The sequence below is a fragment of the Nothoprocta perdicaria genome, unplaced genomic scaffold, assembly GCF_003342845.1.
Source record: "Nothoprocta perdicaria isolate Ctin4 unplaced genomic scaffold, notPer1 scaffold_35, whole genome shotgun sequence".
NCBI lineage: Eukaryota > Metazoa > Chordata > Aves > Tinamiformes > Tinamidae > Nothoprocta > Nothoprocta perdicaria.
In genome coordinates, this window is record NW_020455588.1 from 837,234 (window position 1) to 842,923 (window position 5,690).

Here is a 5,690-nt window from a genome sequence, read left to right on the forward strand (position 1 = left end):
AAGGACCGAGAGGGAATTTTAATAAAACCGAAAGGAGGAGAATAATGGATCTTCCAGGATTTATTGTGGACTGATGTGGATATATTCTGTACAGAAACAATCAGACAAACAAAAGCGCTGAAGCTGAACTGAACCTTGTGTAGAAAGAGAAAACAAACAAACAAGAAAGGAACCCCACACGCAAACACTTACCACGAACATTGTTACTCATTTTGTAAAATATTAGTCTTTATTTTCATTTTTTGTAAAACTTAAAACATCGTATGCGCATAAAGGAAAAAAAAAAAGAAACAAGAATTAGGGGAAAATAACATTTTCCAAATAATTATAAAAAAAAATGTCCTGTGTCTATGTATCTATATCTGTTTTGTATTTTTTTCTGGTTCCAAACCAGGTTTTCTGTGATTCTATACTAATAATTTTTGATATAACCCTTTGCTTCTTATAATGAGTGCGATATATGTTGTCGAAGCTGTTCTTCAAGAATTAAAATTGAAGTGAGAATTTAAACAAAAATAAAAGAATTTAGCAAAAAAAAAAAAAAATCAACTCATCACCCCACAACCCGTGAGTCTTGTTGCTTGAAACATGCCAACAGTTCACCGAAAAAAAAAAGTAAAAAAAATGCAAAAGTACTCCCTCGATTTTTAACTTCTACGCTGGCGTGACAAGGGAGAAGTTAAAAACACTTGCCAGGGGTAACCAGGCTCTATAGCCCAAGTGCTGTTCCCAGCCTGGCCGGCCAGGCCCAGGCAGAGCACAGGGAACCGAGGCTGGACAGGAGGGTTTGGGCCAGCGCTTACGGGCGGATTGCCCCCGTCTGCACATTTGGAAACCCCTTTTTTCCCCCGTTTTGTCCCCCTACCCCCTCAGTCGGAGGGGGTGAACCTTGCGCTCTCAGGCGTGGGTTGAAGTCGCTGTGTGGCGCGATTCAAATCACGGCGCCTTGACACCACCTTATCCGTTTCCTATAGGCTTGAAGGTGCTGTTCTGTTTGTCTGCTTGTGGGTTTTGTTGTTGTTGTTATTGTTTCTTTCCCCAGGGACTCGAGGCGCCACGCGTGGGTTTCGCGCTGGGCGCGCGCGTGGGGCGCTGCCCACCGTGCCGCGACCACCCCGGGCCCTGTGCAGAGGGGTTCCCGGTCCCTGCGCGCCCAAAGCCACGGCGTGGGCAGCGAGCGCGTGTCCCTCGCGTGCGCAAAACACGCGTGGCAGCTGTAGGTGCGCACAAGCCACGGGGAGGGACGCAGCGGGGCCAGCGATGAGTGCGGAAAGGCCAGGGTGGTTTGGGTTTGTTTCTCTTCCCTTTTTATCCCCCCTCCTTTTTTTTTCTTTTTGGTAGAGAAAATTAAAAATCGCTGCTGTAATGGAGCTCCTTTGAAGGTGAAGGCTTCACAATGCTGCTAGCTGGTGGTGCAGATCTCTGTAACAGCTTTCAGTGCATTAATGTTTTATAGGATCTGAGACGGAGCTGTAAGAACACATACTACCAAGGGAGCTCTTTCTTAACGTATTAATAAAGCTGGATCTTTAAAAATAACATACCCCCCCACACACAGACACCTCCCGCGCCCTCCAAACAAACCCGGATGAGGCCAGCTTTTCAATCCGCGGAGTCACTGGCTGTTATTTTGCTGTCCTCCATACTCTCCAGATTTTTTTTTTTCTTTTTTGCATTAACAAGATCCTTCAATCCAACCCGCTTGGGGTTTTTAATATTCCAGGCGCAGCAGATCCGAGGCGAGAGCGGCCCTATACAGTAGGCACTTATAGCTGGATAATCAACATCGTGGGCAGAGCCTCCATGTGGGTAGAGGCCGTCTCACTATATGGAAACGCGGCCTGTACCTCTGTCCATAGGTGCTGTGTGGCGGGCAGAGGGGACTGTGGGGAGCGGAGGCTTCAAACCTGGGCCCACAAGGACACCTCCAGTTCCCTTCGCTGCTCCCACGGGCGCTATAGGCGGCACTCGTGTCCCTCACACGGGCGCGGGGGTCCCCGGGACTGCTCGGCCCTCAGAGGTGCTAAAGTAACTCCTGAGCGATGCCCTAGGGTGGGACAAGGAGCTGGGGACCTGTGAGGGGAAAGTTGGGGTGGGAAAGGGGACGAGACAAAAGAAAAAATAAAAAACAATAAAAAGCTCTCGGTTTCTTCCAATGAGATGTAAATATATTCATTAAAGTGTTATCCCACTGATGAAAACAGATAAACTTTTTTCGTAGGTCAGAAACATATTTTTCAATTAATTTTCATATTTATGAATAATAATAACCCACTGATTGCCAAGAAACTTGCAGGTGTAGAGGAGGTGTACGAGATGCACTTATTTCCATGTATGTGCCTAGAAAGAAGTGTTTCAAACCCTTATTAAACTTTGCTTATAAGATGGTATCGTGTTCTGAAGTGTTAAATATCCAGTCTCTGTCGTGGTCGTGGATGTTTTCCTTTGCCACACTCCCAGCTCCTGGGCAGTCATACGGTGGCTCAAAGAAAAAAATATATGTAAAGAGAGAGAGAGAGTATGATTTTGTCATATGTTAAAAAAAAAAAAAAAAATGTGGCGAGAGGCCAGGTCCCCCGCGCTAAGTTTCTGCTGACTTGTTCTTAGCTACAATACACTGTTTGGAAACCCGCTCCGGTTACATTTCTCCTGCCTTGTTATCGCTGCGAGCCCGCTGCGCCGGCCGCGCTGCGCGCAGGCTGCGCCCGCCCGGGCTGCCGCTCCGCGCGGGGAGCGCTTCCAGGGAGGGGAGGAAAAAGAGGGATGGAGAACATGGTGGGAGGCAAAAAAAAAAAAAAAAAAAAAAAAAAAAAGTAGAATCAGGCAAAAGCGGCCTCGCAGCCCAGCCGAGCAACAGGACTGCTTGTCCTCCTACCGCTCCGTCTGTGCCACACGTTGATCCCAAGGAACGCGTGGAGAGGCTCGTAAATGCCAGCCTGGAGCAGGAGGGTGCGGAGAGGGGGTCGTGGGGGAGGACGTCCCGTTGGCGGGCCGCGGCCGCCTCCACCTGCAGCGGGGAGAGGTGCCCGCATCCCTCGGGATTAACCGGGGTTTTAAAGGCGGGAGGGAGGGAGATTCCACCGTAAGTGACCTTTTTCATTGCACACTTAACACCACTAAAAGCAGCGAGCTTCAGAAATGAAGCGAGGTCTGCTATATGGAGAAAAAAAAAAAACTCTTTTACTGTCGAATAAATAATAATGGGTCTTATACGGAAAGCGTTTTATCGAGAGCCTATGGTGTGGGATCATTTTAAGTGACAGCGAAAGTAATAAAAGAAAAGTAAATTCTACTTCGTTCCATGTGAAGGAAACTCAGTTTGGCTCCATGCACAAACAGAAATGTATATTTTAGCAGATGGAAAGGACTTAAGACAAAGTCTTTGCCTTAAAAAAAAATTACCTGTGACATATGAAAGTCAGGCGTTCCCTTTCCAACAAAAACACTCGGAGAACTTCAACTCCTCTGAAGTGGGTTTGCACTGGTGTAGATGCAGGAGCAGGCTCCGCTCGTAGAGCAAAAGGGGTCTTGGGGACGGTGCCCCGAGCAGAGCCCGCACATCGGCGGAGGGCACGGACGGACAGACGGACAGGAGGACGGAGGGACGGACGGGGCCGGGCTGCGGGGCGGCAGCTCCAGCAGCACCAGTGACCCAGGGCAGAGCCACGGAGAAACAATGTCTCCTAATGACATGTGCACGGCTATTACCCGCACTGTGCATGTGTTTCCTCGGGTTTCATGCAGTATCCTGACTATTCAAAGGGTTAGTTTTTAAGTCCTGAAATAAAGTGGCCTTTTTTTTTTTTTTTTTTTTTCCCTGGCAAACTCGATCCTTAATCCTGTCTACTTTGAGTTTTATTGGGAGAGATGAGACTCAGTCTCCTCCTCTTCCCACTTTTTTTTCCAATTCGTTTCCACTGGCACGGGACTAATTTTAGAAACGACAAGATCGCCACAAAAATATATATATTTGTTTTAAAGGGCTCCTTTTCTAATTGGCTTCACAGTCACTGACTTTGACGTGAGATCCCCCTATCTCCCCCGCCTCTTTAATCCCCAGCGGGTCAGAGTCGCCGAGGATGATTTTTTTTTTTTCCTTCAGTGATTCTGGGGGGCAGTAAGAGCGATAAATACAAACACTGCAAAGCCCCGAGTCCTGATTCGAGTCCCAAAGCCTCGCAGGGTGCCCTGCTGAGTTTCCCAACCAGGTGACGTGAAGGATTCCCACACGAGAAGACGTTTTAGAGGGAAAATAAATAAATAAATACCAGCGAGACAGAGAAATGAAATAAATAAAAATAAAAGAGAGGGGGAAAGGAAGGGAGGAGGCGAAACATCTCAGGATGCGAATGGCAACTAATAAAAGTCTTGTTAAAGCTCAGGACTCATAGCGTCACCAGGTCTTTTACTTAGGAAGCCAAAGAGTTTTATTCCTAAATGAGTTAAAGAGCCATTTACCTCTGTCGTGTTCTATTCATCAAGCCACAAGTCGAGAGTCTCTAACATGAAACTATTTGTTTGCTTACACAACCAGCTGGGTGCAATTTCACGTCTGAGATATCTATCTGAAAGCGCCTCTCATTTATTATCCTTACTTGTCAGCGAATCCATTTTCCAACTTTTTTTTTTTTTTTCCTTCTTCATTGAGGGAAAGATCTGGGCTTAAATCCTCCCTTAAATATTTCAGCACCTTCCGCTTCTCCCTTGTGATCCCACGAGGCATCCAGCGCAAAACAGCTGGAGGACAAGCCGGAAACGGCCAAGATCACAAAGCGACCCTGGCCAAGGTGACTCCCTTCTTGCAGCTCCTGCCCCCTCTCCCTCCCTCTCACTTTCTCTCTTTCTGAAGGTCTGTGTGGTGACAGGGATTATTATTACTTTTTTTTTTTTTTTTTTTTTTAAGTAAGTGTGTCTTAATGTGCGTTAGTAGCTGCAAGGTGCAGCCACCTGAAAATAATACATACAATAATTATATTGTATATAATTCCTAATGTATGCATATGCAATAAAATACCCCCGGTGGGGGTGAAGGGTCGGAACTCGCTTCTCCCTTGCGTGTCACCCGCGTGGGCAGCGCCCGGCCCGGCCGCGCTGCCCGTGGGGAGGTGCGAGGCCGCTGTGGGGGACCCTCCTCCTGCTGCTCCCGGCGATTGCGGGCCCGGGGGTCCCGACCACACCAAGGAAGAGTGCAGGGATCTCAGGATCTTTCCTTTCTCGCCCCACGTGGTTCCTCACAGAAATACAAAGACAACAACGTGAAACGGGCCCGACCGGGTTATAAATATAATTACGGGGAAAGAAAACAATTAACAAAGGGGACAGTGGGAAATTGTATCTCCCCTCCCTTCCCTTACTCCCAATTTTGAAAAAAAAAAATCGGGATAATGTGAGTAGTGTTTCAAAGCAGGACCGTCTGGCTGACAAGAGACTCACTGTTAGTAATCTCAATGATGGCTGTATAATAGTGTATATACATCTCCTTGTCTGCAGAGCCCTCCATCAAGCTTAAAGCCATGGATCAAATCCAAAACTACAGTGTATGAAATATCCCCAGTTGTTAAGAAAATAAAAATAAAAAGGGGGGGTGGAATGAGGAGAAAGAAAGAAAGAAAGAAAGAAAGAAAGAAAGAAAGAAAGAAAGAAAGAAAGAAAGAAAGAAAGAAAGAAAGAAAGAAAGAAAGAAAGAAAGA